We start from the raw sequence: 27,312 nt of genomic DNA, 5'->3' as shown, positions 1-27,312 counted from the left end.
ATGGTTACTGTACCCATCTTACAGTTAAAAAAAAAAAAAAACATCAAGGCCAGAAAGGGTAGCCCAAGATCTCACCCAAGGTCACCAATAAGGCAAGGGCAGAGCCAAGCCTAGCATGCAGACGGACTACCCTCTCCCTTAACCTGGCTCTGTCTCTATCCCACACTGGGTCTGTCTCCCTGTGGTCCCAGGCTAGTGACCCCAAAGCCAGGAGGAGTGACTGGGGCAGTTCCCAGGCTGGTTGCAGAATTTCCAAGGTGGTTGGACAACATTCCAGCTTCCACTAGGGTGGCTCTGGAATGTACTGCCTGCTCCATACCCACCTGGCTGGCCCTGTCCAGTCTGACAGGGGAAAGTGACCCATCACCATTCTGGAAACTCCTGCTGCCTGCCTCTGCTGGGGGTGGAGTGCTGTGAAGGGAAAACAGAGGCTCTGGATCCAGAACACCACTGAGGGGCAGGGGAGGGCACTGGGCGGGTGAGAGATCCCAGTTCTGCCATTCCCAGCTATAGGATCTGGACAAGCCTCAGCTCCACAACTTAACTCTCAATTTCCTTGCAATCTAAGAACAGTATCTGCCTCGTAAGTTTGTCGAGATGACTAAAGGAGATGATTTAGACTCATTTTGTGAAATAATTAAAAGAGATATGATTTTAGCACGTGAAGAAGGCAGGGAGGATGGGGGTATCCCAGGAAGATAAGAGGGGCAGGAAACCCACAGGTATTATGGGCAGAGAAGCAAGGTCACAGCCAGACTGACCACAGATCAAGGTTCCCACACTGAAGGCTATCCTCAGAAGGGAGGGCAGCTTAGGGACCCCCAGCAGGACTTACACCCCACCATACCCCATCACTCACTCACCCTTTACAGGGGCTGCCATACCTACACCTGTCCCTGTGCGGGGCACTTAGGGACCCTGAGGTGGGTCAGACCCTTCCGTGATCTTGAGGAGCTCACTGTCAAGGCTGAGGGTGGAGGGAAGAGGACAGGGGAAGAACCAGAAATAGTCAGTGACAACTTAAGGTGATGAGAGCTGAAGGAACCAAGAGGGACGCTAATGGGAATGGGGGGCGGGCAGTGATCAGGGAAGGCTTCCTGGAGGAGAGGACACCTGCCTTTGGAAGATGGGTAGGAGTCAAGAGGGTGGAGAGAGAAGAGGAGCAGAGTGAGCGAAAACTGGGGCCATATGTTTGGGAAACTGTCAGTCATCTCTGTGGCTTGAGGGGAGTAGAGAGGACAAGGCTGGGTTGGAGGATAGGAAGAATCTTGGAAGTCATCCTCTGCCCCCTCCCAAATCTCCTCCATGGGGCTGAAGGCCAATAGGCCCCCAGCCTTTTCTGGTGTGCTTTCTGCACCATGAACACTGGGGCTTGTCTGGGGAAATAGCTGAGGGCTAACCTCAGATGTCATCAGCAGGTGCTGTTGTCGTGTGAAGCCTCTGCAGCCTCCGCTGGAGGCCCTGGGTCTCTGTAGCCCCTTCTGGAATCTCTCTCCCCCTTGGGAGGCCTCAGGATCCTGACCGTAGGAGCCACCCATTGGGGTTGAGCTCAGAGCATCTGAGTGTGTGGGTCTCAGGTCAGCTAGGCTGGTCCTCCCACCTTACAGATCAGGAAACTGAGACTCCTGAAGAGGAAGGGCCTTATCAAGGTCTGGTCTTCTAATTTTCAGTGTGGGGTTGAGCACCCCCAAACCCACTCCAGGGCAGGACTCCAAGCCATCTGATCCACCTCTGACACAGCACAGCCCCGCGCAGTTGCTAAACTGAACAAGTTCAGAACCACAATGCCCTGGACCCCACCCCAACCCATCACACTCGAACGTCTCCAGCCATACTCAAGAGGCAAGAACCCTGGGTTCAGGCTCCAACTTGGAACCATCCATGCTGTGCAATCTTGGTCAAGTCAGTTCCACTCTCTGAGCCTCAGGTTCCTCACTGGTCAGACAGGGAGAATCACTGCTACATAAGACAGCTCATGAGATATGAGCAAGACAAGGGGGGCAGGTGGGTGCTCCGTGGGGCTAGCAGATCATGTGCTGTCCTAATGTGGAGGCTGCATCTGCCCATCTTGGCAAAGAGACCCCGAACACTTCTCAGCAGGGGGACTTACCAGGTGACCTAGCAGAGGAGGAGGGGTCATAGTCAGAGGAGTCAGGGAAGCCTCCTAGAAGGGGCCGTGATCAGGTCTGTGGAGAAGCAGGAAGGGTCCAGTTTCGGCGGAAAGAGGGAGAATGGAGATCCCAAGGTAGAAAAAGGGACAAAAGTGTTGGCCAGGATATACGTGAGCCTGTGATTCTGATTGTCTCACTCAGAGTGCTTCCAGGATTTGGAGTTCATTGGTTCTTACAGTCCAGTTCCAGGAGTCTCTGGTTCCAGGAGTGAATGCTAAATGTTTCTTCGCTTCTGTTATTCATTGCTTCTGACAGCTTTGGTTTTGAGATTTTCAGAACCACGGGAGTCTAGACTCTCAGAGTAACACAATCATAAATCGCTTTCCCAGGAGTCACAGTGTCTTAACAAACACTTGCTAATACCCCCATATGCCCAACCTCAGAAAGACCCTGCAAACCCAGACTCAGATCAGACTCTGTCAGGCCCTTGTGGAGCTCCAGTCCGGATGGGGAGAAAGACACAGACATGGACCAAGTCCGCTTGAGTGATTAAGCCATGACTAAGGGAAGCCCTGGGGATATGGAATCCAGAGTAACCTCTAACTGGCGTGGGGAGGTAGTCAGGGAGAGCTTCCCTGAGGAGGGGTCATTTGAGCTGGGACTTGAAGGATGATACGGAGTTTGTCAGGTAGACAAAAATGTAGGAGAGCACTGAAGGCAGAGGGAGGAGCACGTGCAAAGACGCCGTGGTGTGACAGCGTGGCCTGTCGGGGGAAGACTGGGGGGTCGTGTGAAGTTGGAGTGGAGGGTTAGGTGGCACAGAATGTGGGAGGGCCTGAGGTCTCACACGGAAAGGCTTGAAGGCCGGGCTGAGGCCTCAATCCTGAGGAAAATGAGGAGCCCTGGCAGGGCTTAAGCAGGGAAGGACATGGTAGGAGGTGATCTTTGAAAAGATGGTGCCACATGGAAGTTGGATAGGAAAGGGGGGATCAGAAAGGAGGGATCGGGGGCTTCCCTGGTGGCGCAGTGGTTGAGAGTCCGCCTGCCGATGCAGGGGACACAGGTTCATGCCCCGGTCCGGGAAGATCCCACATGCCGCGGAGCGGCTGGGCCCGTGAGCCATGGCCGCTGAGCCTGCGCGTCCGGAGCCTGTGCTCCGCAACAGGAGAGGCCACAACGGTGAGAGGCCCGCGTATCGCAAAAAAAAAAAAAAAAAAAAAAAAAAAAAAAAAAAAAGAAAGAAAGGAGGGATCAAGAAGGAGACTACACACATAATGGTCCGGTGAGGGGAGCTGATCCCTTGGCCCTGGATTTCCTTGTGAGATGGAAAGCATCCTTGCTGGCCCACAGCCCAGCCACAGCAAGACTCCTCCCACAAGTTGAGGCTGGGGAGATTGCGCGCTCACCAGGAAGCTGTAGCAACACCAGGATCCTCCCCAAGGCAGGGGGAGGGAGGGGAGAGGAGAGGAGAGGGCCCCAGGAAGTCTGAGAGAGGCCCTCCTCCCATGCTCCAGTGCCCAGGCAGTGTCATTGTCACTGTGATGACAGGGCACCAGGGTGGAGCACCAAGGAGGAAGCAGCCGCCCAGAAGGGCCTAGGTTGCCCATCTTCCCAGCAGGGACTCCAGCTACTCACTGGACCAGACACAACTCAGTCCTTGGAGATGGCATGACAGAGGAGTAGAGGAACCCCTCTGCTCAAGAACCAACTGTATCTCTCCATGGAGCAAGATCTTTCTCTTCTATTATACACCTACTTTCACCTGGTCATTCATTTCCCAAACACTCACTGGCACCTTCTCTGTACCCAGCCTGTGCTGGGTGATGTGGACAGAGAGGACAGTGGGCCCGGCCTGACCTAGTCCTGCAACTCACCTCTAGGATGAGTACAGAGGTCAGGGAAGGCCCCCATAGCCAGTCTCCCAATGGCTGGGAGAGGCCAGACCTGAGGACACAAAGGCAGGCCTAAGAGGAAGGTGTGGGTCAAAAGGTACACCAGACAGACCCACAGAAGGAAGCTGGGGAGAGGAAAGATTTCACCGGGGTGACTGCACCCCCTCTCACCCAGATCAGCAAGGCTTCTCCAGCCCTGTGGGCAGCCTGAGCAGATACTATCTTACCAGCAGCTGGGTAATCAGGCCACAAGCAAGAACTGAAGACGTGTTTTCAGGATGGAATTCAAACTTCCCTCAGCCTGAAAACTAGAGGACCTGGCCTCACCCAGATGGGGCTTCTGTCTTGAATGCGGAGGGATAAGCTAGGTAGGGCAGGCAGGCAGGAATCCCAGCTTTCACCAGCTTTGTGACTTTGGTCAAGGTGCTCTCTGAGCCTTTATTTCCTTATCTGCAAAATGCGAGTAATAATTCCTCCCTTACAGGGCTGGTGGAAGATAAAATGAAGTACATTTATAAAATGTTACTAGTAAGCTGTCTCTGCAGAGAGGGCAGGGAGAGGAAGGCTGTCAATAGTTAAAATTCCAATAACCAGCACGATCCCTCACTATTGCATTTGTGTTCTTGTATCGTCTTCAAAACGCATTTAGGTCTGTAAGTATCACGCGCCTCCCCTGTGCGTTGCATTTTACAGCTTACAAGGCCCTTTCCTAGACACTGTCTTAAGAATCCTCATAGCAACCTGCATCCGAAGACACAAGGACCATCATGCCCAATTTACAGATGGCAAAACTGACACCTAAAGGGGCACAGTGGCTCCTCACAGCCAGGAAAGAAGCCAAATCAAAGCCTTCACAGGGTCACCTATGAGGACTTGGTGATGTTCTCACACTCTTTTAGCTGGTCCTTGGAGGATCCAGAAACCTCAAAGCTCTGTGCACCCTGGGCAGGAGGAGGACAAAAAAGGAGGGGCCATAGTCTCACTTGGCAGTCCAAGCTTGGCAACCATGTGTGAGTGTCACCCACCGTGACACTCCAACCCCTCCAACCAGACCCCAGGACAGCCCAAGGTAAGACGAAGTGGAAAGTGATAAGCCTTTCATGCCAGCTGTCCCCTCCCCCCAGCCCCACACACTCTCAATTCAAGACTTCACTGGTTCTGGCCTCCTTTTAGAGGCTGTCAGGGCAAGAACTGTCCCAAGGTCACCCAGCGTGTTGGGGGCAAAGCTGGGATGAGATCAATTTCAAGTCTCCTGGCTCCTACTAGGGGAGGGAGAGTCCTAACTCTCCCCAAATTCCTCAGCAAGAGCATCTGAGGACTCAGAGAAGTGTTTGGCCACGGGGACAAGGGCTCCAACTTTAAATAATGCCTGGATGGTTCTGGTGTCAATCTCACCAATGCCCTAAGCTTCTCGTACTCCACACTACTCAATCCATTCTCCACGCTGCAACCAGAGAGATCTTTCTGAAATGCTGTTCTGACCATGCCCTGCTCACAAAACTTCCAAGGCTCCCTATTGCCTTCTGGATGAAATCCACATTTTCAGCTTGTGCACCCTGAGTCCTGTAGTGCCCCAGGACACACTGTTCTGACAATCTGTGCACCCATTCTGGTGACCTGATTCTGGTTTCCCCTTCTTTGTAATGACGTGGAGCTCCACTGTAGACAGGCTTTCACTGGGGAAGCTGGGGACAGGGGGCAGGGGTTAGGGGCTGCTGCTCTCCCAGTTTAGCTCAGCACTGTGCAGGGTCCTGGCAACACAAAAATGAGTGAGACCCAGTTCCTGCCCTCCAGGGGTCCCCAGACCTTGGGAGAGGGAAGGAGGAGACAGACAGAGACCGTAACAGTCCAAGGTGGGACCAGGACTGCAAGAGCCCAGAAGAGGCTCCAACCCAGCTGGGGGAATCAAGGAAGGCTTCCCAGAGGAGGGGGCATCTGAACTGGCCTCCAAAGCTGGGTAGTTCTCCAACTGAAGAAGATGAGAGTAGGAGGGCAGTTCAGGCAGTGAGTATAGAATATGCAATGGTCCAGAAGCAAGAAACTGACTACTGTGCACAGCAGATTACATGCATTTACTAGAGGGTGAAGAGTCAGGCAGGAGAGGTGGCTGGAGAAGGTGGCAAGGACCAGTTCTCAGGGGCCTTGAGTCCCAGGCCAAGGGGCTCAGGCTTAGTCCAGTGGAAGTCCTGTGAAAGTTTAGCCCAAGGAGGAGAATGATTGGGATTTGGGTTTCAGGAAGTTCCCTCCAGGAACTGATCCCCCCACCCCCAAGCATTGAGCCTGCCCAGGAGGATATTTGTGTTGAACATGACCCACACACCAGCTCAACTGTCCTCATGTTCCACATCATTATTACTCCCCCTTTACAGACGAGGCCACTGAGGCTCAGAGAAGGGACATGCCTTGCCCACGGTCACACAGTGTACAAGGCACGGTGGAGTATAGCTCTCTGGGTCTCCAGAGAGCTTTCAGGGGGCTCTGTCTGCTCAAAGACTCTCTTTCCCAGCCGCTCCCACCAATAGATAGCTGAGACTTTATCTGGGCCCCACCCTGACCCTCAAAAGCTCCCCATTATTCCAGCCTAGATCCCAAACAAAGTGGGCACTTCAGGCTGTGGGCCCAGGGAAGCTGGGGATGCATGATGAAAGGAACAGCTGCCATCAGTCCCACAGACTCCAAACTGGCAGTTCTGGTTCACAGCAGGGCCTGGCCCTTGGGTCTGGCTCCTGGCGACCCCAAGCCTGACACCTGCAGCCCTAGTTGGGGTGGGGAGAGAGGGAACTGTCTTTCTCCAGACTGATCCTTCGTACCGCAGCCTGCCAGATTAAAACTGCCCTGACAGAGGGTTAACTGTCCTTCTAGGCCTCTGCTCTGGCCCCCCCAAGTCTTGCCGATGCCCAGGCGAGGTTGCCCCCCAGAGCGCCCCTGGAGGGAGGGGGCTCAGCGGGCTTCCAAGGCTGGCCTGTCTCTGGCCCTGGTCCCACGCTGCCGGGGCGCCCACATCAGAGCACAAACACAAACAAGTTCCACAGGTTCAGCAACTCGACCCCGCAGGGGCGCACTCACTCACCCAGTGACAAAGACTTTCCCAGATACGCGGACGCACATTTACCCGGGTATCCGTGCACGTTCACCCGGGTATCCGTGCGGGTATCCGTCCACATTCCCCAAGATCGAAGCTCCAGTGGAGACCCAGCTCTACCACGGACCTGCTGGAGCGCTCACACCGGCTGGGAGCCGCGCCTCCTCGGCCAGCCCCGCGCGCTCCGCTCTGCCTGCCCGGTGCCGGCTGAGCCGCCACCGGCCGCGTATCCGGGCCCGCCCGCCGCCGTCTCCTCGTCTCCGGGCCCTGCAGGCGGCCCGCTCTCACCTCGCAGGGCGCTCGTCAGCCCGCAGTGCCCCGGCCGCGACTCCCGGTTGCCAGCGCCAGCGTCCAGTCGCCGCGGCGGGGACCCACGTGCCTGAGAGCCCCGCCCGGCTTCCTACCCTGCCGGGTCAGGCCGGGGGCGGGACGGACTCTGGACAGACCCAGGCACAGCCATCACCACCTCCCGTCCCGACAGACACTCCGCCAACCACTTGGGGACGCTGCCGGGCGATAGGGCCGCGGGGTCAGGGCGTCCGCTTCGGGTGCTGCCCGGGGAGGGGCTGGCGGCGACTGTCCTACCGCCTGGGGACCGAGGCTCCCTGGGCTTCCTCATACGGGATGATGAGTGGTTTTCAGAGACGCTAAAGTTTTGCAAAGTTTGGCATCCTTGTGGCCCCTGTCGCTGCCCACCGCGAGACCTTCCCCGAACCTGTGTCCACTCTTCCCAGGCACCTTGCTCAGAGCACTCGCCTCCTATTTCCAGGAGGAAATCCGGGCATTCAGGGTTCTGACTCTCCACCTCTGGAGAGGAGGGTGGGGGGAGCCTCCCCTGTGCTCTCTGTGCTTAATCTCAGCCAAAAAGAGTCACTAGAAATTTCCTGAACACTCGGCTTTTTTTGGTCCATCATCTTCAGCTGCTTCCCTTGAGCTGCCTTCTCAGACGACTCCAGACACAGACATCACTCCCTTCTCTACCCTCAACCCCACTCCCGTGGCTCCTGTGGCCAGGGACCCTATGTCTGTCCCTTTCCTGGACTGTGAGCTCCAGGAGAGCAGGGACCAGGTCTGTCTGCCTTCTTCTCACTGGTCCCAGAGGTCCCAGGAGTTGTTCAATACTTGTTGGATGTTTGAATGGTTGAATGAATGAATGCCCCCCTCTCTCTCATTCTGGTCTAGGCGTCAGGAGTGCATGTTCTGGCTCAGCTTCAGCACTGACTCTGGGAGACCTTGACCCAGTTCCAGCCCCTTTCAGGGCCTCCTTTTCTGTGAATTAGAGGCAATTACACTCACCCTCGCAACAACCAGTGACCTTCCATGTATGGCTTTAGACAGTCAGTGTCTGGACCAGTGCACAGGAGGTCTGTTTCTGTGGCCAAGGAGCTTGCCCAGGGCCCTGGGACCTTGAGTCCTGCTGGGCTCCACATCAGCTGACTGCGGCCTGGCTGCAGCCTTGCCAGGAGCGGGAGCAGGGTGGACACACAGTCCTGTGTGGCTCAGCCGCCTCGGCAGTGCCCCAGGGACCTTCACCCGGGACACACAAAGGCCTCTTGTCCAGCCTCCTCCACCTATTGTCCAAGCTGGTCCATGCAGCTTCTAGGGGGCTAGGAATCTCTGTGGCCCCTACTTATGGAGTCCGGGCCTCGGGGTCTCAGTGTGCGGAAGGCCCCCGGACACTGGAGGCCTCAGCCACCCCCCTTCTTGCCCCTCCCATCAGCCCTCTACTGTAACTGCTATTTAGGTCCAGAGAAAAAATTCCTTTGTTACCATTATGCGGAGCCAGGGCTCCGCCGCAGCCTCCAGTCGACAGGAAGGTGGGCAGCCCAGGTTCTGCTCCTGCTCTGGTCAAGTCCCGTACTTTACAGCAGAAGAAACTGCATCCCTGAGAAACACAGGGTCTGAGCTACCACAACAGGTGACTTAGGCCTGAGGCACAGAGGCAAGGGATTTGCCCTTGAACACCACAGCCTTGAGTCCCATCTTGCCTCACCTCCTTTGATGCTTCTCTGAGCCTCAGTTTCCTCTTCTGCAAAATGGCAATAATGATCCCTTTTTCAGTGGCCCATCTGGTGTCCTTTTTTCAGGGTTTTGCCCATCATCCCCAGTGACGTTGGTTCAAAGGGTTAGGATTCCCCTCTAATAAGGGGCTGGAAGTCTAGGTCTCCTGACATCTTTCCCTGGGCTTTGGAGATCATCCGGTCCAGCAGGCTCCAAATCCCCCAGCTGAGTCTCCTCTACTTAGGGCAGCCTGAGGAGCCCCCATCCCACTTCAACCTGAGCTCCTTTGCTTTTATCTTTGTATTTACTTACATTTTCTTGTAAGAGTTTGATGAACCATGATCCGGCTGGGAACTGAGGCCCAGCGAGTCCCATAGCAAGCCCCACACGAGGCTCCGTTACAGCTGGGTGGAAGAGCATGCAACCAAGCCAGGTCGCCGCGGCGGGGACCGAGGCGGGCTAGTGGCGAAGGCCCAGACACGTCATAGTCCCCACGAGGAGGGGGGACCACGAGAGGAAGCAGGGAGCAAGGCTCCATTAGCAGCAGCGGGTCAGGATGGGGAGAGCAAGCCCAGGAGTGCTTCTCGCCAGGCATTAGGAGGCTTCCTGCCTCTCCAACCCTGAGGAGGCATTTGGCTCTCTCAAGACTTCTCATCTTCCCTCTCTGACTGCTCTCATCTCCCCTGAGAAAACCCACTCTGAGAATTTGTGCTGGGGGTGGAGCCCCGGCCCCGGCTCAGGTCTTGTCGCTCAGCTGGGATGTGACACCTCCAAGCCCTCCTTCACAGGTGCCATTACCCCCCTTAGCCATTGCCTGCCTTACACCCTCTGGTGGCCACCAACACCCTCAAGATAAATCCTGGCTCTGCAGGCTACCACACCAGGCCTTTCCTCCCCCCCACCTCCCCTCCTGCCTCTGCTCCAGTCAGACTGCAGTGCTGAGCCCTCACTCGCCTCCTGCCTGGCACTTGCAGCTCCCCCTGCCTGTGCCCCTTGATGCTTCTCCACCCTTGGCCCTTTCCCCTAACTCCCCACCATGGCTCCTCTAAGTCCCAGCCCAGGTGCCCCATCAGGTACCTCCCTCTGTCACATCTCTTACCACAGTCTTATCACTGTCGATATCTATCTCCTCCTCTAATGGGGATCTGCTTGAGGGTAGGGCTAGGGTCCCTCCTGTTCACAGTTAAATGTCCAGTACACAGCACTGTCTGTCACCCGGGCAACCTCAATGAATATTTATTGTATGAGTAAATGAGTAAGAACTCTACTGATCACCTTCTTTGTGCTTGTCATTGTCTCTTTTTTTATATAAATTTATTTATTTATTTATTTTTGGCTGTGTTGGGTCTTCACTGCTGTGCGCAGGCTTTCTCTAGTTGTGACGAGTGGGGGTTACCCTCGTTGCGGTGCGTGAGCTTCTCATTGCTGTGGCTTCTCTTGTCGCAGAGCATGGGCTCTAGGCGCGCGGCCTTCAGTAGTTGTGAGTCGCGGGCTCTAGGGCGCGGGCTCTAGGTCGCAGGCTCAGTAGTTGTGGCGCACGGGCTTAGATGCTCCACGGCATGTGGGATCTTCCTGGACCAGGGATCGGACCCATGTCCCCTGCATTGGCAGGCGGATTCTCAACCACTGCGCCACCAGGGAAGCCCTAGTCATTGTCTTAAAGTATCTAATTTAATCTTCACCAGAACCCTAAGAGGTAGGTGTTATCTTTATCATTTTACATATAGGGAAACTGAAGTGCAGAAAGTGGAAGTGAATGTCCAAATCACACAGTGAGTCTGTGGTAGGTCTCCTGGCCCTGAAACTGCAGTGGGCTGGGAAGGAAGGCCCTGCTGAGTTCCCGGAGTGATGACTGAGCCATGGCACTGGGACCCACGCTGCAGCTCTGGTTACACAGGGCTGGGCTGGCTCCAGCAGCCTTGTCTTGCTAGCTCTCTGGACTGCTGCATCGGCCTGGACCATCCCTGCCTCCCTCACCGACCGGGAACTGTGCTCCTCAGATTTCCAGGGCAGGGGCCAGGCCTCTGATGTCAAATGCGGCCTGGAAGCTCTGGCTCTTGGCATGCCAAGATGCTAGCACCCAGGGGAGGCAGCCGCAGAGGCAGGAAGCCTGGTCCAGGCCTAGGCAAGCCTCTGTTCTACCTTTCTACTAGCAGGACCAGCTACATAATTTGAGGGACCCAGGGCAAAATGAAAATGCAGGCCCCTTATTCAAAAATTAGTATGAATCTCAAGATGGGATAGTAGAGCATTAAATCAAGTACAGGGACCTTCAAAGCATGGGTCAACGCCTGTGAAGCCAGTCCTATCCTCAGAACTTGGTTTCTTCATCTGTCAAATGATGGCCACCTGGCCAGGCAGTGATAAGGATGAGGTGGGAGATGTAATCAGGAGTTTCAGTGAACAGCATGAGGTTGGGTAGGGGTCCGTGTGGCCATCATTTGTTGTTTACCTCCCAGCACTAACTAGTAGACCAATTCTTGTCAGGAGTTTGATTCCTCACACAGCTCCTTTTCATGAACTAAAAACTAAGGCTCAGGCAAAATGGCTTGGTCAGGGTCACACAGAGACTCAGTGGGGGAAGCCAAGATCAGAGCGCTGGCCAGTCTCTCTGCAAAATTGGTGCTTTTTGTAACACAGGCAGAGAGAGAAGGGCAAGAGGGAGGGGGTTGCTGCTCAGGACAAAGAAGGCCACTGTGCAGACACAAAGACCTGACCATAGAGGCCCCTGCAGGGGCTGGGCCAGATGGGTGGATAGAAAAGCCCCTTGGTGACTGGGGGAGGTGCCAGGAGCTGCCTCCCAGCCTCTCCCTGGTCGTGATGGGGGTGGGGAGGTGGCAAGCAGAAGCTGGGAAATGGGTCAAGGAGGAGAAACAGACTCAGGGCCAGGCCCCTTATCCCAACCCCAGGCCCAGGCCACCAGAGCCAGAGCTCCCTACTCTGCCTCTCCGCAGCTTCTCCTGGGCAGCCTGCCAGCTGAAGGGATTTCCCCCCCCCCTGCACACCACCCACCACCTTGCTTTCCCCCACCTCAGTGAGAGTGGGGCTCGTCAGGGAGCTGACCATCTGACAGCTCCAACCTCACAATCCTGCTCAGAAACTTCTGGCTACTCTCCATCCCCCACAGCAGGAGGAAGCATAAGCACCTCAGTGTGTCATTCAAGGTCCTTCGTGACCTGCCCTGTTGACCTTTCCACACACCCCCCCCCGTCCCCACTCCCTATCAGCCTTCCACAACCTAGTCACATGAGGCATCCCACAGTTTTCCAAATCACTCAGTCCGTTCACACAAAACCCTGCGTTTGCTCATGCTTTTCCTTCCTCCTGGAGAGATCTTTCCCCCTGCTCATTGCTGACTGGAATCCTTTCTCCTTCACTAACCAGTTCAAGGCCCCCTCTACCAGACAGCTTTCCTCTACCCCCACGGTTGGATGTAACCTCCGCTCTGCCCCCAATGTTGGATTCACCCATTCTTTTGCAGAGCTTACCCCAGTCTGGCTTGAGCTGTAGTTTGGATCCGTAAAGCCTGCCCGGAGGAGGGGGCATTTGAGCTGGGCCTTAAAGAGTAGGTGGACTTGACTGGTGGATGACAGTGGTAAGCAACCAACAAGAGCTCACAGAACCAGCTCTCTCTCAAACATTTTATTTAAATCAATCTATTTGGTTCAGATAGCAAGGGGTCCATAGTTCAGAATAGCAGGAGGTGAGTGTGGGGGGCCGGGTCAAGGGATAGATAAACCGCAAGGGCCAAGTCATGACAGGTTTTATATGACATACCATGGACATTTTTTTGTTTGCTCGTTTAAAACACATTTGAATTTATTTCTCAGCTCTATGTTTTACTAAGTAATTCTGCTTTTATCTTTATTATTTTCTTCCCTTTAATTACCTTGGGGTAGCTTTTCTGTTCTTTTTCTACAGTCTTATTAAAGTGAATGCCTATTTTGTTTCTTGGCATTTTTTTAAATAACATAAGTATTTAAAGCTATGTTTTCCCTCTGAATTTAGCTTTGGCTGCACATTGTACGTTTTGATATGTAAAGTTTTCTTTATCATTATTTTATAAATAGTTGGTCATTGAATTTTTTATTTCTCTTTGACCCAGTAAAAGTCTTTTTAGGGGAATATTTAGGCTTAGGAGTTGTTTGTTTTGTTTAAAAGGAATATTGTGTTATGAATTTCTAGTTTTATTTCAGGTGTATAGAGGGACGTTGGTTCAATTAAAGTCTGTAGTTTATGTATATTTTATTTTTTAGGATTTACTTTTTATGTGTTCTATGGAATTTTTAAAAGGAGATGTGTGTTCACTTTTTATAGGATCCGTCTTTTGATATTTTATTAGTTTAGTTGAACCATACACATACACACACATACATTTTAAAATAATGTATATCCATATTTATTTTTAGCCTATGTAACCTGTCAGACTGATAATGATGTATCTCTTAATACTTTTTTATTTACATTAACTTCTCCTTCTATTTGTACTTCATCTATTTTGATGTTCTATGATTCAATATATAAAAGCCTTCCTCATTATGGATTTTTTTTTTTTTTTTTTTTTTTTTTTGGCTGCGGGCAGGCTTTCTTTAGTTGCAGTGAAGGGGGGCTACTCTTTGTTATGGTGCACGGGCTTCTCATCGCGGTGGCTTCTCTTGCTGTGGAGCACGGGCTGTAGGCTCAGGCTTCAGTAGTTGCAGCGCGCAGGCTCAGTACTTGTGACATACAGGCCCTAGAGGGCACAGGCTTCAGTAGTTGTGGGGCATAGGCTCAGTAGTTGTGGCACAAGGACTTAGTTCCTCCACGGCATGTGAGATCTTCCTGGACCAGGGATCGAACCTGTGTCCCCTGCATTTGCAGGTGGATTCTCGACCACTGCACCACCAGGGAAGTCCATGGATTGTATTTTTTAAATGAATAAAAGTATCCCCCTTTTAGCCCATTTAATGCTTTTAGTCACAATTTTTATTATTTCTTATATCACTCTTACCATCCCCTACTTTGCACTTACCTAACATAGCTTTGTTTGTGTTTTTTAATGTAAATTTTCTTTGTCTTTTAACTTTTTTACTTAAAATTTTGAATGAATAATGTATCTACGTTTCAACAATTAAAAATACAAGAAAAAAAAATATACAGAGAAAAGCCTCCCTCCATTCTCCATTATTCATCTACCCACTTCCCACTTTTCCCTTCACCCATAAGCTGGAAAGTGGTTTCATTATTTTCTTGTGTATCCTTGAGTTTCTCTGTGCAAATACAAATATTTCTACTTATTTTCCTTTTTTTTTAAACGCAATCCATTTTATTTTTTTTATTTTTGTGTTTTTGCGGTACACGGGCCTCTCACTGTTGTGGTCTCTCCCGTTGCGGAGCACAGGCTCTGGACACGCAGGCTCAGCGGCCATGGCTCACAGGTCCAGCCGCTCCGCGGCATGTGGGATCTTCCCAGACCAGGGCACGAACCCGTGTCCCCTGCATCGGCAGGTGGACTCTCAACCACTGCGCCACCAGGGAAGCCCTAATTTATTTTTATTTATTTATTTTTGGCTGCATTGGGTCTTCGTTGCTGTGTGCGGGCCCTCTCTAGTTATGGTGAGCAGGGGTTGCTCAGCAGTTGTGGTGCAGGGGCTTAGCTGCTCCGCAGCATGTGGGATCCTCCTGGACCAGGACTCGAACCGACATCCCCCACATTGGCAGGTAGACCCTCAACCACTGCGCCACCAGGGAAGTCCCTATTTTCCTTTTTTCAAAACACAAACATAACATACACAATACACAGAATCTTGCATTTTATCACTCAATTGTACCTCTGGGATTTTTCTTAATCTTCCTTCTTCAACTTGCACACTGCAAGTTTCCTCATTCTTTCTAGGGGCTGCAGAGTATCCCATCGTATAGAGGTTCCAGAATGTATTTAACCAATTCTGTGTTGGTAGACATTTGGATTGTTTCCAATTTTTGCTCGTACAAACAATGTTGCATTGAATAGCTGTGTGCATACTTTTTGTCCATGTAGGAAAATTTCACAGAAATATTATTACTAAATCAAAAATATTGTGCATTTGTAAATTTGATAACTACTGCTGAATTGCATGTCATTGGGTTGTACCAATTTACCCTCCCATCAGCACTGTGAGAGAACTTATTTCTCCATAGCTTCACCAACACTGTGACAGCAAACTTTAGCAATTTTGCCAATCTGATAGGTGAAAAATCTTGTCTTGGTGTATTTGGATTTGCATTTCTCTTATTTTGAGCACATCTTTTCATAACAAAAGAGGCATTTAAGATCTATGTGCATTTCTTTTTCTATTATATCCTTTAACCATTTTTCTATTAGCTTGTTGGACTTATTGATTCCTATTAGCTTTTTATATTTTAGGAAGATTATCTATCCCTCTGTTATCTGAATTAAAAATGGTTCTTCCCAACTTATCATTTGTCTTTTGAATTTACTTAGGTTTTTCTTTTTTAATTGTAGAAGTTTTTATTTTTCTGCTGTTGAATTGATCAATCTTTTCTCTTATGGTTTCTCGATTTTGAGCCATAATTAGAAAATCCTTTCCTACTCTAAGATCTTTTCCCCATGTTTTCTTTTAACACTCATATCCTATTTTTTACATCTATATCTTTACTACACTTGGACATTATGTGTATTTGAAGTATTTCTTATAAGCAGAATATAGTCTAGTTGAATTTTATTTTTAAACATGAGGCTGAGAATCTTTGCCTAGCATAGCATAATTTATTTATATCTATTTCATAACTGATGTAGTCTCATTTTACTTCTTTATTTTCGTGTTTCCTTATTGCTTTGTTTTTTCTTCTCTGCTATACATTCTAGGTTTTTCTTGTTTTTATCTTCTATAATGGTTTAGAAAGTAGAGCTCCAGTTTGTAATTCTATAAGCCTTCAGATTGTCAAGCACATATATTTAAACTCATATGTACCCAGTTACTAAAGTCAATAAAATGTGTCACTTATTGATTATGTGCTAGACACGGTGCTGGCTGCTTTCCCTGAGTCTCTACTGCTGTCTGCATTTTACAGACAAGGAAACAAAGCTCAGAGTGCCTAAGTAGCCTTCCCAATTTTCGATGATCTCCTCTGGATGATACGAAATTTAGTAGGCTTCAGGCCATCAGGGCCACCCCTGGAGCTGGAATGGAAGAAATCTCACTTAAACAACATGGCTGAAAAGGAAGGAGGAGTGAATTCTTCAAAGTCAAATCTCCAAAGGATTCAAAAATCCCCACAGTGGATTTCACAAGGGCCTCACAACCCTGTGATATCAAACTGTTGGATTCCTGCCAGTCTGACAGGTGAAAAATCACGTTTCCTGTAGTTTGGGTTTGCATTTCTCTTATGAGGGAAACAAGCATCCTTTCATGTTTGCAAGCCATTTGCATTTCCATTTCTATAAACTGCTTGTTCACATCCTTTGCCCACTTGGGAAGCATCCAGCAAATAACCACTATATCAAAGCTTCCTGGGGTATGTGTTTGTTTTGAGAATACCAAGCAGATGACTTTTAGAGGTTTCTTCTGTTTCTCATAGAAAATCATTTCAGACATAATAAACTCTTCATCCGAATTTTCAGAACAGTTTTCTTCCTCCTGTGTGTAGGATCTTTTCACAGGTCCCGTGTCGATTGTTTTTGTTCACTCTTGCTCCACCAGGCAGAGAAAAAGCCAGGCCATGCACCGCCTCCTGCCCCTCTCAGCTTTACGTTGCATTGCTTAATAATGGTGGAAGTCTCAATCCCACCGTGAAACAGATGTTGTAGACACAAAAAAAGAGAAGCTGATGGGGTTTATTAGGGAATTGTCACCAACATCATCAATAATAGCTGGAACTTAAATATCACTATCTATCTATATTTATATCTATATCTAGTGTATATTATATGTAGTATATAGCATATATAGTATAATATATAGTATAGTATATACAGGTACACTTATTTTTATATATGTATGTGTATACATATATATACTAAATATATACACACTAAATTTACACACATGCACGTAAATTTAGTTCTCACAACAATGCTCTAAATTGGTATTACTACTATCCCCATTTTACAGGTGACAAAGGTGAGGCACAGAGAGGTTAGGTTACTTGCCCAAGCTCACACAGTTAATAACTGATGGAGCCAGGACTCTACCATGACTTTCTGGCGCTGGAATCCATGCCCTCAACAACCCTGACGGTTGGGGTATGGCGAAAAGTCCATTTAGTCATTGCTGTCCCTGTGTCCCTGAGAGAAGAGTAAGCAGTGGGAGTTAGTCTGTTTTATTTACTTTGGAACCATTGGTTCTTCATTCATTAATTCATTTAATCCTATGATTCATTCGTTCAACAAATATGTATTGAGTGCCTATTACGTGCCAAGGCATGTGCTAGGTGCCAGAGGCATCAAGATAAATTTTAGACGCGGTTCTTGTCCTTAAGGAGCTTGCAGTAAAGGAGAAGGGAGGCACGTGGTCAGTTAATGACACAGTATGACACATGCTATTCTGTTTCAGAGGGAGAAGCAAGTGGTGTGTCATCCAAGAATGTGTTTCTCAATCTGTCCCTGTCTACCATCTAGTTAGTGAAATTTCTCCCTCACACTTTGCCTTGTGATCCTCTCTTATCTTTAGTTTATATAGTATCATGGCAAGTTTTTGTATTGTTGCTTATCTTCCTGATCATTTCACAGGGAAAATGATAGTGGAATGATCAGTCATGTCTACCCTAATTTTTTTTTTCATCCAAGAAACGTGGCCTTGTTCCTGAGAGTGATGGGGAGCCAGAAAGGGTTCTGAGTAGGACAGATGGGCACTTTAGAATGAGGTCTCTGGATGTAGTGTGGAAAATAAATTGGATGGGGGAGGTGAGGCAGGCAGTGCAATGAGAAGGCTGCTCAATAGCTCAGGTGGAGGATGAGATCTGAGCAAATGCTGTGGCTGGGGGAAAGGGGAAGGGTATGGATCCAAGGAATATTAAGGGAATGGAATTCAAGGGATTTACTAATTCATCCAATAATGTTTAATGAGCATCTACTGAGCGCTGGTACTGTGCCAGGTGCCAGGAATACAGCAGAAAACAAGATAGACACAGTCCCTGCTTTCATTCAGTCTAGAAGGAAAAGATAGACAATTGGAGCTTTTACAATAAAAGATAATAAATGATGTGACAGGACACTACAGAATAACAGAAGGGAGACATGGAGGGTGTGAGGGAGGAGTCCAGACTGATGCCTGGATTTCTGCCTTGACTGTAGAAGTAGATGGTGGTATCATTATCTGAGCCAGGGAACTCAGGAGGGCAGAACCCCATGAATGTTTCTTGGAGTCCCCCAAGCCCAGGACACGCAGGAGAAGGGGAGGTAGTGAGCAAATGACCATTGAATGAATAAATAAATGGATGAGGGCTTGTGGATACTCCCCAGCCCCCAGCCTGACTCTGAAAGAGGAAGATGGGGAGTGGTCCAGAAAGAAACTTGAAGTTTCAGGAATCCCAGTGGTTACTCAATACCTGCAAACCACTAACCTCTTTTCAGTTACCCAACGGGCCACATGCGGCAGCTGTCACTTTCTTCTGATGTCCAGCAACCAGAGCTGGGCTGCCATGACTCAATATATTTGGGGCCTGGGCAGCAGGCAGACTCAGCATAGCCCTTGGTTATTCAGAGGCCATCAGCCTGGGCCCCACAGAGTGTTGGAGGAACTGAGGGAGGAGAGAACCAGCCTTGCAAAGTCCCTGGGTACATGTCCCCCGAGTTAGGGACCCTTCCTCTGGCTCCCGCATCCCCCATGGGCCCTCTGTCTTGGCATTGAGACCCCATCTCTGGGTCTATCTGCCTCCATCCAAGGGCAGGGACTGGGTGATCACTCTTTGTATCCCCAGCACCCAGCCCAAACAACCGTTTCTCCCCAGCACATGATAGAAATTGTTTCTTGAGTTAGTTCGTAGTGCTATGCCTTCACCCCCAGGGCTTAGTCTCCTCGACCCTCAGGAGAAGCCCCGCTAGCAGCCACACAAACACCAGTCCCATTCTTGGCATGTGGCAAGGATGCCCATGGTGGGACTTCCTGATGGTGCCGTGGTTAAGACTCTGCGCTCCCAATGCACGGGGCCTGGGTGCGATCCCTGGTCAGGGAACTAGATCTCACATGCATGCCGCAACTAAGAGTTCACATGCCACAACTAAGGAGCCCACGTGCTGCAACTAAGGTGCCCGCCTGCCACAACTAAGACACAGCACAACCAAATAAATAAGTAAATAAATATTAAAAAATAAACCAGAATATATTTTAAAATTCATTTCAAAACAAAAGGATGCCTATGGTTATGTCCCTGAGTGGGCAGGCTGAGGCTCTGAAAGTATCTGAGCAGGTAGGAAAAGGCACCAACCCACTGCCCCACCACTCCCCCCCGAGCCTGTCAATATCTGAGAGTCTTAGAATTGTAGAATCTTAGAATCTGAAGGACAGAAAGGCCCTCTGTGGTCATGACCTCCAATTGCCCTTTTGTGAAATTCCAACTGTCCTGTCCAGGCCCTGATCACAGTGCCCTTGGCAACAGGAACTCACCGCAACCTGGGATCTGGGACCTGCCTTATGTGATTTCCCTGAGGGTCTCCTTTCTATCTTCAAGCCCACACAAACCCCAGCTGCCCCCAGGGACCAGAACGGGCCACCAGAGCCAGGGCTGGGGATGGGAGTGGGGTCCCTGCAACTGTTACCTCCAGCTCTCTGCCGTCCCCAAGAGATGAGGAAGTAAGCAGGAGATCCTTTCTCCAAGGCCACAGTTAAATTGTCATCACATGCAATAACCAAACGATCAATGGGGCTGCATCAAGGTCAAGTAGGGCAAGAGACAGGCCACTTTACCAAGCAGGAAGCTGAAGTGTTGTAGACTATTTTAAGGTCATGTGCAATCGTGGTTAAAAGCACCTCTGTTACGTATGAGCTGTATGACCTGGTGCTTAATCTTTCTGGCCTTAGTTTTCTTGTAGGTAAAATGGGACACTGACCCGGTGGGCTTGCTGTGTGGATTAAATGAATGTACACAAAGGGTCAGCCCAGTATAGCACTAAGGAGGCACTCAGTGAATCCGGGCTCTCACATGGAGATGTCTGGAGGCCACGTGAGCCGAACACCGCCCCTGGCTCCTCAGGACCCAGAGTCCGTCCAGGCTGATGGCCAACTGCAGTGCCATTGGGAAGAGAGAGGCCTGCTCCATCCTGGCAATTGCCCAGTGCTCTTGGCTGTGCCCGTCTTGTGGTCTCCCCACCCCTTGGGTCTCTTCTACCTGAAAGTGGGCTAGGGCTCTCCTTCCAACTCTTGAGTCACTTATTTGTGTGGCTCTTCAAGCAAAATGTCATGTGTTTACTGAAGTTTCCCAAGTGCCTGCTGGGAACAGAGCCCTGTGTGGGAGGTCCAGGGGACCAGAAGAACCGCTGAGAGTGGGTCCAGGGAGGTGGGGAGTGCCACACAGCCAGCCCCGGGCAAGGCAGGAAGTGGCCAGGCGAAAACTGCAGGCAGCTTCCATGGAACCCCACAGCTATCCCAGTTAAATTCATTCTCAAGTACGTATTAGACAAAGTTTTTTTTTAATGGCTATAGAAATAATGTCTCTTCATTAAAAAACATCTGAAAAATACAGAAAAATATAAAACAAAATAAAAGTTCTGACAGTCCCAATCCACACAGATAACTGATGTTAAGATTGTGGTGTGTTTTGTATCAGAGTTTTCTATGCATTGTAACCTAGTCATAATGCACATACAATTGTATCCTCTGCTTTTTTTCACTCACCATCATGGCACAAATAAACATTTTCCTGGGATTTTACAACCTAGTCATTTTATTTTATTTTATTTTATTTTATTTTATTTTGGGCCGCGTTACACGGCTTGTGGGATCTTAGCTCCCCAACCAGGGACTGAACCCGCGCCCTCAGCAGTGAGAGTGCAGAGTCCTAAACACCGGACTGCCAGGGAATTCCCTATAACCTAGCCAGTAAAATTCTACCCTGTCGATTTCAGCTCATCATTCTTACAAAAATCCTTAACTTGTGTTGAGATTTAGCTGCCTCTTCCCAGGATAGAATGGTGCTGGGTGCCAGCCTGGAGGAGAAGGGAGAAAGAGGAGGAGAGGAAGGAGAGTGGAGGTGAAGAGACAAAACCAACCCCACTGGAGGTTCATTCTCTTTTCCCCTCTCTCCCCGTCAGGCTAAATCTGTTTGTCAGTATTGAAAAATCCAAGGGAGTCATCTGACTCCCAGAGTCACCTGGGCATACCTGATGTCCTTCTGAATCTTTCCCCTGCTCATTCCATACACCCTTCCCTAAAAGGAAGGGAGCTCACTCCCTGGTGGGTCAAAAGCCTTCCTTCCTGGGCACCAGTCCTGCAGACCCTGGACAACAAAGACCCTGCTCCAGCCTCCCTGCCTACACTTGGATCCTGTGCCCACTTGTCACGTGACCTGGTTTCCAGGCCTCTGTAGTCTGGTCACCTTCTCCTGACCCACAGCATACCCCAACATGTCAGAGAGGCCTGAGAGCTCAGGTGGGTCTGGCTGAGTGTGCAGCAGAGCAGGGCAGTCACCTCTCTTCTGAATGCTATGTCTCTGTTAATGCCTCCTTCATTTGCTTGTTTGGTAGCTGTTGCCTTGGCTCACATAGAGTTGTGCTCAGCTCAAACTCTGAGCTCGTTTTTGCATTATTGTTGGTAAACCAGTTCACCCACATCCTGTGCTTGGACAATCATTTGAAGAAATTTACTGCAAGACTTGATTCTTTGCTCTCTTTATGTATTTGAATTGTGATTCAACTCTTTCTCTTGGCTTCTTGTAGGAGAATTTGATACATGTGTGCTGTCTTTATCCAACCTATTGATAAGATGATAACTTGACAGGCCCAAGACAGAAATCCCCTTCCCACAGGCCCTAGTCCATAACCAGAGCTGCTACATAAGTTTGACCAGCTTCCTAAAAACCTGTGAAGATATATCACCTTCTTTAAAAATCTAATCATGCAGAGGTATACACAGAAGAATTGAAAACAGGTACTAAAACAGATATTTATACGTGAATGTCCATAACAGCACTATTCACAATAGCCAAAAGGTGGAAACAACCCAAATGTCCAGGAATGGATGAATGGATGAACAAAATGTGGTCTATTCATACAATGGAATATTACTCAGCCATAAAAGGAATGAAGTTCTGACACATTCTACAGTGCAGATGAACCTTGAAAACATTATTCCACGTGAAAGAAGCCAAACACAAAAGGTCACATATTATGATTCCATTTATATGAAATATCCAGAATAGGTGTGGGGGCTGAGGAGAGAGGGAAATGAGGAGTGACTGCTTAACGGCTATGGGGTTTTCTTTTGGGGTGATGAAAACATTTGGAACTAGATAGAGGGGGCAGTTGTACAACACTATGAATGTATAAATGGCACTGAATCGTGCAGTTTAAAACGGTTAATTTTATGTTAAGTGAATTTCACCTCAACTTAAAAAATGCAACTGCAGGGCTTTCCTGGTGGCACAGTGGTTGAGAATCTGCCTGCTAATGCAGGGGACACGGGTTCGAGCCCTGGTCGGGGAAGATCCCACATGCCGCAGAGCAGCTAGGCCCATGAGCCACAACTACTGAGCCTGCGCGTCTGGAGCCTGTGCTCCGCAACAAGAGAGGCCGCGATAGTCAGAGGCCCGCGCACCGCGATGAAGAGTGGCCTCCATTTGCTACAACTAGAGAAAGCCCTCACACAGAAACAAAGATCCAACACAGCAAAAATAAATTAATTAATTAATAAACTCCTACCCCCAACATCTTCTTTAAAAATAAAAAATGCAACAGCAAAACGAAAACAAATGCATCTGCAAAAGAAAAAAATCCAATGCATTCATCAGACAACCTTGTGCCAAGTACCGGGGACACTGAGATGAAGGAGACCAGCTCCCTGTTTTGGCCTGGTAGAGCCCAAAGCCTTTGACACTAACAGGGCGCTACCCTCTGAGATTCACCATCCTTTTTGTGGGTTCCCTCATTGGTTACTATTAACACCACCATGCAGACTTCCAGGGGTGCTGCCCCTCCCATCTTAGTGACTGGGCTGTTACAACACAGAATGCATCCTCTCAGTAACTTTGCAGTGGAGAAACCTGACAGACATAACCTTGGCCATGTGATCAAGGTTAACATCCACAGTAATGAGTCATGTTGATCGAATGTACCCTTGATCTGATGTGATGAGAATAGCACTTTAGCTGTGAGGTCTTACTCCTAAGGACTCTTAACTCTAGTCTAATCACAAGAAAAACATCAGGAAAACCCAAATTGAGAGACAGTCTACAAAATACCTGAGCAATACACCTCAAAACTGTCAAGGTCATCAAAAACAAGTAAAGTCTAAGCAACTGTCCAGACCAGAAAGAGGGTAGGGAGGCATTATAACTAAATGTGAGGAAGTATCCTGAGATGGAAAAAGGACATTAGGTAAAAGTTAAGGAAATACAAATAAAGTATGGACTCTAGTTAGTTGACAATAGTGTACCAATACTGGTTCGTTAGTTGCGACAAATACAAGATGTTACAATAGAGGAAACTGGGTGGGGGAGTATATGAGAATCCTCTGAACAATCTTTGCAACTTTTCTGTAAATATAAAACTATTCTTGGGACTTCCCTTGTGGTCCAGTGGTTAAGACTCCGCACTTCCACTGCAGAGGGCACAGGTTCGATCCCTGATCAGAGAACTAAGATCCTGCATGCTGTTCAGCATGGCAAAAAAACAAAAACAAACCAAAAAAAGCTATTCTTTTTAAAATTTTATTTATTTTAAAAGATTATCTTAAAAATGTATCCTTCTAGGGGCTTCCCTGGTGGTGCAGTGGTTGAGAGTCTGCCTGTCAATGCAGGGGACACGGGTTCGTGCCCTGGTCCGGGAAGATCCCACATGCCGCGGAGCGGCTGGGCCCGTGAGCCATGGCCGCTGAGCCTGCGCGTCCGGAGCCTGTGCTCCACAACGGGAGAGGCCACAACAGTGAGAGGCCCACGTACCGCAAAAAAAAAAAAAAAGTATCCTTCTAAAATCCTTACAAGGGCTATAACAAGGCTGTTCAGATAGAGGTGACAATGGAGAAATGAACAGAGTGGAGTGTGACCTGCTAAACAGTTTGGTGTAACAGGTGTCATTTGTTCTCGGGTGCTAAGTGACCCCAGGGAGAAAAATAAGGGCTTGCCTGATTGCGACCCTACTTTCCAAGTTCCTCAGCAGCCTCTTCCTGACTTGGGAGCCCCCTTGTAGACACCAATACCTTTAAAAATCCAGACTAAGAGTCAGGGTTTCTCTTCCATAGCCAAGGACCCCATAGCAGTTCTGCTTTCCAGACCCTGGACCACACATCTTCCCCAGAGGACTTACATGGGGAAGAAATTTAGGTGAGATGCCTCATTGCCTTTTCACAGGTGTAGTTTCGAGGCCTGATGGTTGTGTTCTAAATCAAAAGTAGAATGATATTTTAGTCCTACATAATATCCATAGATGCTCCCACCCATTAATCAGGGATTATTTCCTTCTCTACTGAGCAAATATTCCTCCATTTGGTACGTGATATCATGGATGCCTTTGAACGAGGCCTTTCTCAAATACAAATGCAGGGCAGGGCACCGTAGAAGTTAAGAGGAATGGTTTAGAATAAACAACCCTAGATTCAAACCCTGATTCCATCACTTGTTAATTTACTTAAACCCTATGACCCTGTTTCCCCCACTGTAAAATAAGGACGATAATAATAATGTCTATTTTATAGGATTATTGGAGGAAGAGATAATTCATGCAATGTGTTTAGCACAGAACCTGATATAAGGTCTCAGGTTCCTGTCAAGTTTCTTGGATGGAGCTGATGAGAAATCCACAGGCTCCAGGGAAGTGGCACCTGCCACCAAGGCCGCTAGTCCCTGAGTGAAACAGAAGCCAGAATAGAGAGAGAGGACTGGCTGGATCCTGGAACAAATAGGAGGAAAGGAGGGGGTAGCAAAGGATCTATCCACAGCCAAACTTGACTCTGAGGGTTGCTGGTGAGGAGACTGGCACAGAGTGGCTCTCAAGGTCTCAGGCATGTCTGTATCCAACAGTACGCTATATTCTCCGAGGCAATCGTAAGATGAATCATCGTGAAAACTGCCCCACACCCACTCCTGTGAGGACTTGCCCTGTACCGGGTACATACCTGGAGAGGCCAGCGAAGTCCAGGAGGTCCAAGACGTGGGTTTTGATGTGGCCTGAGCTCCTGGAGCCCTCTAGTTGAAGGACCGTGAGGAGGCTTGTGTGGTACACCCAGGGGCAGCCAGGGTGGCAGAACAGTCGGAAGCCTCTGGGCGTTTCACCCCCAATTACACCCTGGTGCCCAGCACTGTACCTGGCACACAGTAGGTGCTTACTGAGCACACAGATGAGAGAATGAAAGGTACCTGTCCTCAAGTCCTTCACAGTCTAGCAGAGGAGACATGGCATACTGCAGACCCATGAAGCATCTTGCCCAGAAGGAAGCCTGGATTGTGGCCATTGAATACCTTGAGGGAGCGAAGCACTTGCAGGGTGATGCGTGGTAGGATGGTGTGAGCCTGGGCCACGGAGGAGGAAGGCTGTGTCTGCACAAGGGGACCAGCTACCCCAAGAGTACTGAAGAGTGCATGACTCAGGGTAGGGCAGGGCTGTGGGCTGGAGGAAGGGTGGAGTACCCTGGGAAAGTGCCAGTGAACCCCAGGAGGAGCCAGCCTCATCTCTGCCTTCCTGATTCCTTCCCTCCTTTATTGTTTCTGTGCAAAGGCTGCTGCAGAGTTCAGAAACAAGCAACAGCTTTGCTGGCATCTGCAGCATGAGTAGCAAAGATCAGAATGGGATAAAGCTGGAGTGAGTTTCTCAGGGCCGAAAATAGGCAACATCTCAGAGATTACTTTAAAAATAAGGGCGGGGACTTCCCTGATGGTCCAGTGGGTAATACTCCACGCTCCCCAATGCAGGGGGCCCAGGCTTGATCCCTCGGTCGGGCAACTACATCCCGCATGCCCTAACAAAGGTCCCACATGCCCCAACAAAGATCCCGCATACTGCAACTAAAACCCGGTGCAGCCAAAATAAATAAATTTTTAAAATAATAATAAAAATAAAGATAAGGGCGGCTCAGGCTGACAAAAGCTTGAGCCTCAACATTGGATAAAGCTGGGTTAAAATCCTGGTTTAGCCTAAACTCCTAGCACCTGAATTCCCTGCTTCTTTAATCTGGGTATTGGAAATGGTGTCGGTAGGGGCCTGGCTCTTTGAGTTGGGGCTCAGTGCCTGGTATGTGGACATCACCTGTCACTGTCACTGCACTGCCCCAGACCATGGCTGTGAGCAGCCTGGGCAAGCAGATGCTGAAAGCAGCAGGGGCCTCCATGTAGGGCAGAAAGCCACTCGCCTTACCTGATATTGCTGAGTGACTGTTTTCGTCTACAAAAATTGCCCCAGCAACACCTGATGCCCTGAGTATGACTGGTCCTCTCAGCCAGCCGGGAGCAGCCGTACCCTCCCTCAGCTCTCTATCATTTCATCTTCCGTTCTGGGTTCTCAGCCCAGTGCTAGAGAGCATGAGAGAAGAGAAAAACCCTGCCCCTGCCCTCTGGAAATGTAGGATCTCGCAGGACAGGTCACCCTCCAAGCAATGGCACGTCATGACGCTAAGCCTCCCCAGGCCACAGGGACACAGCACTGGAGCTCTTGGCTCTCTGCCTCCTCTGCACTGATCCTCTACGCCATCCACACCCCTCCCCCACTTAGTTCATTGCACACACCTGGCCTTTACCTGCCCTCTTCCCTCCGTCTGGAAGGCCCTTCTTCCAACTCCAATGGGGAAGGTCTCCTGGGAGGCCCTTCCTCCACTGTTCGCCCCCAGCACTTTCATTTTTTCCACTGATTGAAGCCTGCTCTGTGGTAGGGCCCGAATAAAACAGAACAGGTAGGGCCCCACTGACACAAAGCCTCTAGTCACGTGGACCGGTCAGTCCTGTGAAAGCACGATCATCCTGCTGTTTTGTGATCGTTTGTGTGCCTGTCTCCCCACTAGACTGTGAGCTCCAGGGAGGCAGGGGCTGTGTCTGTCCTGATCACTGTTGCGTGTCCAGCACCTGCTACCCAGAGGGCACTTGGTTGATTGAATGGCTCTGTGACAGT

The 27,312-nt window shown here is 49.6% G+C and overlaps 1 protein-coding gene across 9 annotated transcripts in view; it reads right to left on the bottom strand.

Annotated features, from left to right (window-relative positions):
* P2RY2 (purinergic receptor P2Y2) overlaps nt 1-26,129 on the bottom strand; it is a 42,163-nt gene extending 16,034 nt beyond the window's left edge. The window contains exons 1-2 of one of the 9 annotated variants that reach the window (XM_060159951.1): nt 25,331-26,129; nt 24,523-24,595 (exon numbers count right to left, since the gene is read on the bottom strand). The gene's annotated coding sequence lies outside the window, so the exon portion shown is untranslated. Of the gene's footprint in view, nt 1-323; nt 2,070-7,073; nt 7,782-9,398; nt 9,515-24,522; nt 24,596-25,330 lie in introns of those variants that run through there. The other 8 variants (XM_060159954.1, XM_060159955.1, XM_060159947.1 and 5 more) reach the window with 8 other exon arrangements.
* Between the last annotated feature and the right edge of the window lie 1,183 nt (nt 26,130-27,312).

This window comes from Lagenorhynchus albirostris, chromosome 9 (genome assembly GCF_949774975.1).
Source record: "Lagenorhynchus albirostris chromosome 9, mLagAlb1.1, whole genome shotgun sequence".
NCBI lineage: Eukaryota > Metazoa > Chordata > Mammalia > Artiodactyla > Delphinidae > Lagenorhynchus > Lagenorhynchus albirostris.
This window is presented reverse-complemented; position numbering and strand designations above follow the sequence as displayed.